This window comes from Ictidomys tridecemlineatus, chromosome X (assembly GCF_052094955.1).
Source record: "Ictidomys tridecemlineatus isolate mIctTri1 chromosome X, mIctTri1.hap1, whole genome shotgun sequence".
In the NCBI taxonomy this organism is placed as follows: domain Eukaryota; kingdom Metazoa; phylum Chordata; class Mammalia; order Rodentia; family Sciuridae; genus Ictidomys; species Ictidomys tridecemlineatus.
In genome coordinates this window covers 90,451,017-90,463,422 of record NC_135493.1, presented here as the reverse complement: position 1 = coordinate 90,463,422, position 12,406 = coordinate 90,451,017, and positions in this window count along the sequence as shown.

Below are 12,406 nucleotides of genomic sequence, written 5' to 3'. Positions count from 1 at the left end.
TTGCGAAGCCACTTTCTCTATTAATCATCTAAAAGTGAGTTCAAAGTGCTTTTTCATTTACATAAGTGTGGAAAATCAAAAAGGCAATTGCTTTGGGGCATAGTGGTGCATTCCTGTAATCCCAGCAACTTGGGAGACGCATGCAGGAAGATGGTAAATTCAAGGCCAGCGTGGGCAATTTAGCAAGATTCTGTCTCCAAATAAAAAATAAAAAGGGCTGAGGATGTAGCTCAGTGGTTGAGTGCCCCCAGCTTCAATCCTCAGTACGACCCCTCGACACACACACCTTAATTGTTAAGTCAAAGTACTGAGGAAAGGCTCTAGACTTTTTCAGTTCCAACCCTGTGACCCTTAACATGATGATCATTTTATCAGACCAAGGAAGATTCTGCTACTGAACTCAGGATACTAAAATGTCTATGTATACTAAACTGATGAAAGTTTAAAATAATAGATAAAACCCTTTGTGTGATATTCAGGGAGGAAGTAGGCAAGATCATATCCTTAAAAAGTCAGTGAGGGAACAGGTCAGGGTTACATGGTAGCCACTCTTTCTGGACCAGAACCCAGCTTAAATGAAGTATGACCTCTCCTTTCTCCATCATGTGGTCAGGATGTTGGCTGTCCCTCTAATCCCCCCTGGCAACCTCCACATAGGACTCCATGTTGATTTCTACTCTCCTGAGATACTTTAATTGGGCCAAGGCATCAGAAGCAACCTGAATTTTCTAAAGTAGATATAGGTAGGGATTACATGGTGCCCTACAGAACAAGCTCCATCTCTCTTGCTATTTCTCTCTTCTATACCCCATTTACTCATCTAATCACGAGTATCTTTTCTTGGCTGGGAATATAGCTCAGTTGGTAGAGTGCTTGCCTTGCATGCACAAGGCCCTGGGTTTAATCCCCAGCACCACAAAAAAAAAAAAAAAAAAAAAAGGAATGTCTCTTCTTAACCTTCCCAGCAGAACTCTGTCCCCACCTATCTTTTGTTTCTCTTGTTTTCAGCTCCCTGATATTGCCCTGTCCTTATTATCTCAGCTGATTCTTACATAAAACAGTATACTCTTCTCCCAAGTTCAAACTTGTCCCCTATCACCTGCTCAGCAAGTGAAGGATCCTCCTACTTGTGTGACTTAGGATCCTTAAGGATCTCTGAAGGGTTATTGGTAGCAACAGCTAACCAAAGGGTTTCTGTTCTCTCTGGTCTACCTACCTGTCCTGGCTACCTCAAAGGATTCAGAGATAATTCAGTTGTCCTTCAGTATCCAAGGGGGATTTGCTCCACGACCTATGAGGGCATCCAAATCTGCAGATGCTCGAGTCCCTCATATGAAATGGAGTCATATTTGCATATAACCTACTTTAAATCCTCTCTAGATTATTTATAATTCCCGATACAATATAAATGCTATGTAAATAGTAATTGTGCTGTATTTGATAGGGGGATAATGACAAGAAAAACAGTTTATATGTTTGGTACAGATTCAATATTTTTTCCTTGAATAGTTTCAAACTGAGGTTGGTTGCATTCAAGGATGCAGAACCCACAGATGTGGAGGAGAGTTAATTGTAGATTTGAAAGAAAACGTTAGGCCATAAAGTGCTATCTATTTATTCTCAATAATTATTTATTTCAACATCCACAGTTTACAGAGGATACAGCTGAAGGCCAGAGAGGTTAAATAACTTGCAAAGGCATTAGTGGTGAATGTCAGCTTTATCCCTGGTCTCTAGTTCACCATTCTGCAATCCCTTCCATTTATTTGAAAATTTGAGTAAGTAATAAATTCATGGAGGCCCCACTTTCCTACTCTCCACTGATTTGGGATTAAATGTGATCTTTCCCCTGGGGCTTTCCATCACATTCACATGGGCATGCAATCATTCATAGATCCCATAGTTAAAGAAATGGAAGAGAGACACTCTTGTACTAATTCATTCATTCAATAGATATTTATGGATCAACTACTTAGTTGCAGGACCTATTCTGAACTCTGAGGATATAGCAATAAACAAAATAGAAAAATTAGGTCCTCATGGAACTTGCATTCTAGTGGGGAAAAGACATGGTAGACAAATACATAAATATTTAGCTTTGAATGTAGTAGAAAATGCTGTGGAGAAGTTGCGGTTGTGGCTCAGTGGTAGAGTGCTTGCCCAGCATGCATGAGGCACTGGGTTTGATCCTCAGCACCACATAAAAAATAAATAGTTATTGTGTCCACCTACAGCAAAAATATTTTTTAAATGCTGTGGAGAAAAATAAACCAGGAAAGAGGAGTAAAGGAGTTTTGGGAGGAGAGAGGGAAGAGGTTGCAATTTTAATAGGATTGTAAGAAAAATTTCCCCTGAAAGACATGAAGGATCAAATCATGTGGCTATGGGAATTATTATAGACCTGGCAGAAGGAACAGAAAGTGCAAAGGTTCTGCACAAGAGGCAGAGCTGGTCTGTTTGAGGATCCTGTATATTGGGAACAGAAGGAACAGGGTAGAATAGCAGATGAGAGAGAGATGTACCAGGGATATCATCATGTAAGCCTTAGTAGTACTTTGTAGTTCTAAGGATTGAACCCAAGGCCTTACACATACTAGGCAAATGTTCTATTGATGAGATATACCCCAGCCCTTTCTATTTTATTTTGAGATAGGGTCTTGCTAAGTTGCCCAGGACACCCTCAAAGTTGTCATCTCCTGCCTCAGTCTCCCAATTAGCTGCAAAATATAGGCACCCAGTTTGACTTTGGCTTTTTTTCCTGAATGGGGTGGCAGTCTTGAGCTAAGGGGCTTGAGCTAAGGAGTGACTCCTGTCTTCACATTTCTCCTATTATCTTCCTCCTCCAGCACCACCCATTCTAAGTTTCAGGATAAGGACCTGGTGTCACCTAGGTCTCCGTGACTGCTTCCCCTTTCACAGTGTATCTGTGCTTTAAGTCTGTGTTTTATGGTGGTGGAAGGGGGAGAAGCTTAATTACAGAATTTATGAGAATCTGAGAATATGGGAGAAGTATTTTCCAAGACTTTTGTGGGTTGCTTAAGGTCTCTTTGCAGAACAGAAAGAAAAAAAATACTAATAGCTACGAGGTAAAAAGAGGGAGCTGACCCAGGAGGCTCTGAGGATGTTAAGAAACAGGAAAATCCAATGAAAAGACCAAAGAATTAATATCTAAAATGTGTTTATCACTGTCCCATCCATTCAGTATTTCAGGGCCTCAGGCAGGACAAATGGTGTTAGTCCTGTCGGGCGAGGAAGAAACAGGCACAGAAAGATTCTGTGATTTTCCACTAGCACACAAGTCTGGACAGAAGTGGAACTAAAATACAAGTAGAGACTCCTAAGCCTAGTGCTCACAATGGCACTCTGTAAGCGCATAGGACTAGAAGATTTTGAAAGGGAAAGTGAAGGCAGCCATCTTTGAAAGGAAAGATGGGACCTTGTGTTCTCACACACAAATTTCTTTCTAATATAAATCGGCAAGAACAAAGTGTTGAGAGTGGTATATGCTCTCAACTGGAGGGCAGATCCCTTGCTCTTCTTTGCATGACTCATTCAGCATGTGCTTACAAGAAACCTCCTGAGTTCTGAAAATTATACTTACCCCATAATCTGTGGTCTACAGGCAGGAGTTATTTGCTTATGGGAATGAGCCCTGAGCACCTTTCTTAATGGAAGCTGTGGGGATGATTTCCCACCAGAGGAGGAGCAAGTTGGCTGGTCCAGGGTGGCTTTAGACTAGATGCACTTGATGTTGGAACCTGAACCCTGGAGCCTGGGCCTGTTGTTCCTAATTATCCTTCCTAGCAGGTTCAACTTCTCAAAATCCCTCTTATACTGAGACTCCTATCTTCTACACACTCCCTTATTTCCTCCCAAGACTTGGAAGTTGGAAAGCAAAGAGAATTAGAGGAGAAGCCGTTGCTTGAGAAACTGAGTTTCTGATGTTTGGTAAAATCACTCCTTCTTCCCAGTAAGCCAGGACTCCTTGACATGGTGTCCCTGTTTCTTTTCCCTCCACTAGCCACTTTTAGGCTTCTCATGTTTTATTTTCTGGAGAGGTGTAATAAAAAGGTATCTTTCTGCCATTTTATCACCATTGTACATTTAGTTACCATTTTTTTTTGAGAATCTGCTATGACATGTCAAGAACTATATTAAGTATGTATAGTAAGTATATATTTATCAAAAACTGTGAAGAGTTGAGATTTTGCCCTACATCCAAGCTAATTTCCTGAATTCCAATAGAAGACACAAGGTTCCTGAGTCAGAAACAAAGAACAGTTCACAACAACACCAGTAACCAAAACTTCATTTGTTTGTTTTCCAAATTCCAATTTCCAAGAGGAGATATGAGAAGCACAAGTGAAGCCTATTCACATGGTGGCTTGTATTACAGAAGAGAAGCTCCAAGCTTAAGGAACCCGAATCTTTTATAATGGGCAGTAAGTGTACCCAACCTCTGCCCAGAAAGAGACATTGCTACACCAGAGAGCAAACAAATGGGCTCTCTGCTCTTGATAGAGACACTACCTCTACTTTCCATGATTTTCTTTGTATAAAGCATCCTTGAAAAGACAGTCTGGAATAAAAGCTCTATTTTTTTTTTGTAAGATTTAGCTCATAAAACCTACAGATATACAAGAGACCATAGAGAATCATCTCCTAACACTGTTTTCCCACATCAGTGGAAATAGGCATTGTTTTGCCATTTTTTAGATTAGAAAAATGAGGCTCAGAAAGCTAATATGTCTAGGATTCTACAATTTAGGAGGCAAGGTTTAGGTGAGACTAGAACCTGGGCTGCATACTTAAGGACCTAGAGCTGGTGACTGTAAGGCATTCAGTGTCACAGGACACAGCCTTGTCTCTGAAAAATTTACAACTGGGGAGATGAAACATGCCTTCCACATTTCTGGGAAGTGTGGTAAGCCAGGGTGGGAGCCTGAACTAACCTCTAACAAAGAGTATCCAGCACAATAGGCCTCCTAAAATAATATTTCTCTCTCACACATGAACAAATTTCTAGCAGATAGAATTTCTTATAAATTGTTCTCCCTTTGCTTGCTTGCTAGAAATCAACAAAATAGAGTCAATCCTCTGTATCTGTGGGTTCCAAATATAAGAATTTAATCAACTGCAGATTGAAAATACTTGAAAACAATGTGTTTATACTGGAAATGTACTATCTTCTTGTTATTATTCCCTAAACAACACAGCTACTATTTATGTACTGTTTACACAATATTAGGTATTATATGTAATCTAGAGATGATTTAAAGTATATGGGAGGATGTGCTTAGATCCTATGAAAATACTATGCTCTTTATATAATGGACTAAGGGACTTGAGCATTTGGGGATCTTGGTACCTGTTGGGAGTCCTGGAACCAATCCCCCAATGGATATCCAGGGACAAATGTAAAGGAATGCATAAATCAAATGTTAAGAGAAAGCAGTTGTCTTTTTTTTTTTTTTTGGTGGTGGTGCTGGGGATGGAACCCAAGGCCTTGTGCATGATAAGACAAGTTTTCTACCAGTGAGCTAAGCTACACTCCCACTCCCCAGTTCTTTTTTTTTTTTCCAGAGACATGTTTGCTCCTGGCTGTGATTTTTTTTTAAGGTACTGGAAATTGAATCCAGGGATGCTCTATCACTGAACTATATCCTCAGTCACTTTTTTATTTTGAAATAGCGTCTCGCTAAATTGCGCACGCTGGCCTCAAATTTGCAATCCTTCTACCTTAGCCTCCCAAATCACTGGGATTGCAGGTGATCAACAGTGTGCTCAGCTGGCTATGCTTTTAAAATTATAACTTAGAATATACTTGAATTTTGGGTTAGTGTAGTCATTCCAGGTTGCTGTAATTAAATATCCCTTATTTCGTGTCTTTCCACAAAAAGCAGCCTGATTATAGGGATTCCTTTGTCTCATTCAGACACAGAATCTCTCATGGGAGCTCAAGTTAGAATGTGACTTGTCACGTTTGGGGGTTTGAGAAACAAGAAGTGAATCTGTTTGGCTGAGGCAGAGCAGCTGTGGAGACGGGAAGAGGTTGACTAGACAGACAGGTATGAAATGGGGAACAGGTCCCAGGAGGCCTTAAATGCCAGGGTAGATTGTATTCTGAACAAACAGACAACTAATGAACAATGGGGGCTGGGAATGACTTGATAAAAGCAATGTATTAGGAAGCTGCTCTTAACACAACAGCAGCCATGATGGGAATGGATTCCAGTGAAGAGTGCCTAGATACTGTGCTTCTCCATCCTCATTGCATGTTATAATCTCTCAGAAAGCTTTTAAATAATTCTGATGCCCCTGCTCTATTCCAGGCCAATCACATTGATATCTCTGGGAGTGGCAGCCAGGCACTAATCCTTTTCCAAAGCCCTCCAGATGAATGATTGTTAATGTGTATGGGGTTCTTTTGGGAATGAAGAAAATATTCTGGAATTAGATGATAGCAATGGTTAAGGAACTTTGTGAAAAACTGCTCAGTTGTACACTTTAAAAGGGTGAATTTTATGCTATGTAATTATATCTCAATGAAGGGGTGAGGGAGAGAAGGGTCACCTATGAGGAATGGTATAGAGGAAAACTGGCCAGCAATCTACCATTTAATATCTGATTGGTTATGAATGAAGAGGAAAAGAAAAAAAGGAAGGTAAAGATTTAAGTCAATGTTTTGAGCCTCAGTAACTGGAGAAATGCAGATTTGGTAGGGGAAGGGGAAAACAGCTAGAGGTGTTGGTTACTAGCTACTGCAAAGAATTTTAGATGTTCAGCAGGCAACTGCATGTTGAAATAAAAGCTATACACAGTGACCATGAAATGGGAAGCAGGATATACAGCAACAATGAAGACCAGATGGTTCCTTAGAGACCATTTCTTATCCTGTTTGCCACTTAGAGCTGTGTAAGTTCCAACAAGCTACTTCACCTCTCTGAACCTGTTTTCATATCTGTGAAATGTGGTTAATAATACCTGCCATGCTTATCTCATAAAGTTGTTGTATGAATGAAATGAACACTAAAAGCTTGGAAAACTGGCCAGGCATGGTAGTGCACATGTATAATCCCAGTGGCTCAGAAGGCTGAGGCAGGAGGATCTCGAGTTCAAAGCCAGCCTTAGCAATTTACTGAGGCCCTCAGCAACTTAGTGAAACCCTGTCTCAGACTTTTAAAAAAATATAATGGGTTGGGTATGTGACTCAGTGGTTAAGCACCCCTGGGTTCAATCTCTGGTACAGAAAAAAAAACAGAGTTTGGAAAACAATAAAGTGTAACAGAATTGTAAGGTATAGGACATACACAGTCACATGATTTTCAATAAAGACACAAAAACAGTTCAATATGGGGGAGTCTTGTCACTAAATGGGGATGGAAAAACTGGATATACATATGAAACAAATATTAATCTTGACCATCTATCCCATATCATGTAAACATAAAATGTGGGGTTTTTTCACATGTCACTACTTGTGGAAACATTAAATGTTCTTCACTGAGTAAAACTGTTTACCATTGAGTCCAGCACAGTGGCACACACCTGAAATCCCAGCAGCTAGAGAGGCCGAGGCAGAAGGATTTCAAGTTCAAAGCCAACCTCAGTAATGGCGAGGTGCTAAGCAACTCAGTGAGACCCTGTCTTTAAATAAAATACAAAATAAGGCTGGGGATGTGGCTCAGTGGTTGAGTGCCCCTGAGTTCAATCCCTAATACTAAAAAAAAAATGTTGAATGGTGTTAATGCTATGAATTGGTTTTGCTGAGCTAAGGCAACTGTAAATCTTTGGCTCCATAAATCTCTGCAATTACTATCATTGTCTTACATTGTCAACAAGGGATATTAAGAATTTCTTTATCTCTTTATGGTAATGCTGGGAATATGAACTCAGGGCCTCATGCATGCTAGGCAAGCACTCTACCACTGAGCTACACCCCCCAGCCCCTAAAGATTTATTTCTTTACCTAACTTATCAGGCTGACCAAGTAGGAAACAGCTGATTAAAAAAAAAATCAAGCAGATAAGATTAGCTCCCTGTATCTCAGTTAGATGGGGAGAGGAGAAACTTCTCTATGGCTGGAGATTTAAAGTAAGTTAACACTAACTCTAGGTCAAAATCCTGACTGAACAAAAAATAAAAATCCATTGGTGATTTGGCTCCAGGTGACATGTTTTGGAGGCCAGCTTTGGAGGTCTGCTCACATGTTGAGGTAGAAGGCAGCCTTTGGCTCCTGTCAGGACTGTAGCTCTTCACAGGAACAGAAGTACAGGGCCTCTTCTATATGGGCACTCTCTAAGATAGCAACCAGGCCTCTAGGTGGGTGTCCAAAATGGCACCTGTCTACCCTAAAGTTGGGAAATCCTTCACATGCCAGGGATTGAGGAGGATGGATCGTCTGAGGCATGGCTTTTGCCATTCTCCTCTTCTCTCCTGAGGATTCCTCTCTGAGAGGTCCAGGCAGGAGATGGGGCTGGAAGAGGCAGGAAAACTCAATAAGCAACTTGTTAAAATATATCAGTGAGGGTCTGGGGCTGTAGCTCAGTGGTTGAGCGCTTGCCTCATATGCATGAGGAACTGGGTTCGATCCTCAGTACCACATAAAATAAATTAAAAAAATATATATATATATATATATCAGTGAAAGAGAATTGCTAATATGAAAATATTAGCAATGGAAAATATGAAACAGGAATGAGTAAGGCTTTCACTGTTGCTCTCCTATTCCTACTCAGCTCAGGCAATTTAGAGTTAATCTGACAACATTTTGTCTGTATTTTCTGTATTAGTTTCCTGGGGCTGCCATAACAAAGTACCACAAACAGAGTGACTTAAAATAACAGAAATTGATTGTCTCAGAGTTCTGAGGGAGAAATCTGAAATTGAGGTGTTGGCAGGGCCAAGCTCTCTCTGGAACTTTCATGACTCCTTCCTGGCCTTTTCCTGAACTCTGGTGCTTTGCTGGCAATCTTTGGTGTTCCTTGACTTGCTTTTTGTTTAACTCTATTCTCTGCCTTTGTAGTCACATGGACTTCTTCCTGTGTGTCTGTCTTCATATGGCCATCTTCTTATAAAGACACTAAGTCAAATTGGATTAGGGATCTACTCTACTCCAGTATGACCTCATCATCCTCAACTTAATTATATCTGCAAAAATCCTGTTTCCAAATAAAGTTACATTCTGCAGTATTGGGGGTTAGGACTGCCAAGATTTAAATTTTTATTTATTTATTTTTTGAACCAGGGATTGACCCAGGGGCACTTAACCACTGAGCCACATCCTCAGCCCTTTTTATATTTTATTTAGAGACAGGGTCTCACTAAGTTGATTAGTGCTTCACTAAGTTGCTGAGGCTGGCTTTGAACCTGAGATCCTCCTGCCTCAGCCTCCCAAGCCATTGGGATTATAGGCATGTGCCACGGTGCCTGGAAAATTCATATAAAATTTAATCTTGGAGTACATTTTATAAGCAGAAGACTAAATTTTTTCATCAGTGAAAAGTCTAAATAAATAGCCTTCCTCTCATAATATCTCTTTTTTAGTGATGGCAACTAAATGTGCTAAGTAATCTACACAAGCTATTTCATGTTGAATTGGATTTTGTGGACATAAAACAATGTCAGGATTCTATGGATGGCTTTAGGAAGTCCTCAGATGTTAAGTGAAATAAATGGTTAGATTGTGACATTGTTGATATGGTCAAATCAAAAGATGATTTGACAGCAGACTATACTACTTATTGCTTTATTTTCTATTTTACTAATATACTATCTTCAATTTTTATGTCACATTCTAATCTGCATTCTACTATGCTCTCTGACACTAACCTGAATGGAATAAGCCAATTTTATTTGAATTATTATTGTTATAACTTTTTAATTTTTTGCAATGCTGGGGATTAAACCAAGGGCTTCACACATGCTAGGCAAACCTCTATCACTGAGCTACACCTCTAGCCCCTGCATTATTTCCATAAAAACTTAATCTTGACAGGCCAGGAGTGTTGTTTAGTGGTGGAATACTTGCCTGACGTATGTGACACCCTAGGTTCAATACTCAGCACTTCAGGGGTGGGGGAAAACTTAATTTTTGAACCTTACAGTTGATGATTTCTTGGTTTTGATTTTAATTTCTCCTTTCAGGTAGGGAAATGTATTTTTGAATTTTTATGTGAAATTTCTGGCAATGAATTGATATTCTTTGGTAGGTGATAAGTGGAATTGGATACCCACACACTCACCAAATACATCAGCAAAAAGATATTTTGAGCCAGGTGTGGTGGTGCAAGCCTGTAAATCCAGAGGCTTGGGAGGCTGAGGCAGGAGGATGATGAGTTCAAAGTCACTTCAGCCAAAAAAAAATTTCTATATGAACTTGGAAACTTGCTGGCAGCTGGAAGTGCCACAGTCTGGCTGGGCACAATCAGGAGCCACTTGTCAAAAGAAACTAACTTTATTTTTAGAACCACACATGCCAAACAAAACAGCTCCTCAGGAAAACCCCTCAGAGCCCAACTGCCACCACCGGCTTTTCACAAGCCTCTCTCACAACCGCCAGCCTCTCCACTTCCCACAGTCCTCCTGCTCTTGAGGCCAATTGGCTGGGTCATGTGGGCGGAGCCAAAAAGTCTCCCAATGAGCAGCTCCGTGGTCTGAAATGGCAGGGAAACAGCCCAATGAGCATCACCGCAGAGGAGCCAATCAGCTAGATGTTGCTGGGGCCGCTGTAAGCCAATCATCAGCTGGCAGTCTGAAAGGGCGGGGAAACAGCTCAATGAGCATCTCCAATGAGCATCACCACAGAGGAGCCAATCAGCTAGATGTTGCTAGGGCCACTGTGAGTCAATCATCAGCTGGCAGCTGGAAGTTTGCTGGGGCCCCTTTGGCTGTGGCTCTCAACAGAAACTGAGTAAAATAAGACTGGATTTCATATCAAACACTATGGACATAATTGAATTTTTGTAAATCTACTCATAATCTAAAGCAAGAGTTGTCAAGTTTTTTTTTTTTTAAAAAAAGGACTGGGAATGGAGCTTAGTGGTGGAGAACTTGCCTAGCATATATATATATATATATATATATATATATATATATATATATTATAAATAAATGTGCATTATGGCTATGTTCTAATAAAACTTTATTTACAAAACCAGAGAGCAGGCCAGATTTGGTCCACAGGCTATAATATAGTTTAAATATCCCAGAAGACAGCTTGTTATATAAACTTAACTTATAGGAAGTCCTCCATTACATTAAAAATTCCTTTCAAAATGTATTTCCCATGTTCCCACCCCTGCACACTTTCTTTTTCTTGTGCTCTTTTCTTTCCTTTTTTTTTTTTTTTTTGTAAATTGAATTTAAGATATTGGATTTGCTGCAAACCTACACTGAATGTCATTTCAACTGGAAGGAATCTTGTGTAGTGATTTTGCTTAGCCTCCTAACATGAAATAAACCTGTGTCTAAATTACCTTGGAAAGATGAGAATTTGATGATCCACTAAGAGCTATGAGAAAGATTGATCCAAAATTGCCTTAATAGTCCATGCTGTCCTCCAAATAAAACTGTTTTTTTATGTTTTATACTCACCTCAATCTCTTGCTGCTATTTAAACCTATTTCTTCTTGACTTATGTTCTCTAGAGAGGGTGAACATCCAGTATGTCACTTCCTTCAATATTACTCACCTCTGGATAACAGTTCATTCATGAAGTTGACTAGAGATAATCAAGGATCACCTGGCTATAGGTAGCATGTCCCCTTGAACAGCCTGCTAAAGTCATAAGTATTTTCATAGAGGTAGTGATGTCCTTTTAAAAAATATTTAAACAACAATTCAATGTCCATAATAAAAAGGATTCTACAATCAAGATGAAAAATATAAGTAAACCAAAAGTTAATGATAGATGAGCTCAGATAGTGTAGATAAGAAAGAAAAAATGTTAATAAATACAAAATGCTCAAACTCACTAATAATGAAAATGCACAATTAAAATAATTGTCTCTTTTCTTTAACTCAGTCCTAAATTATTTATGATAATACCAGGGCATTATCATGCATGAAATCCTGCTAAGTGAGAATGTTAGAGTATAGAACAATACATAGAGTTTATGTATAAACACTGACATTTTTATGTATAAACACAGAAATTGTGCACACTGGAAAACATGGAAGAAGACGAACAATTGTCAAGAGAGGTCATCTTTGTGGCTTGAGATTATGAGACAGCTCACTTTCTTTTCTTTATCTTTTTTTTTTTTTTGTACCATGAATTGAATCCAGAGGTGCTTAACCACTGAGCCACAGAGCCACAACCCCAGCCCTTTTTTATCTTTTATTTTGAGACAAGGTCTTGCTAAGTTGCTTAGGGCCTCACTAAATTTCTGAGGCTGGCTTTAAA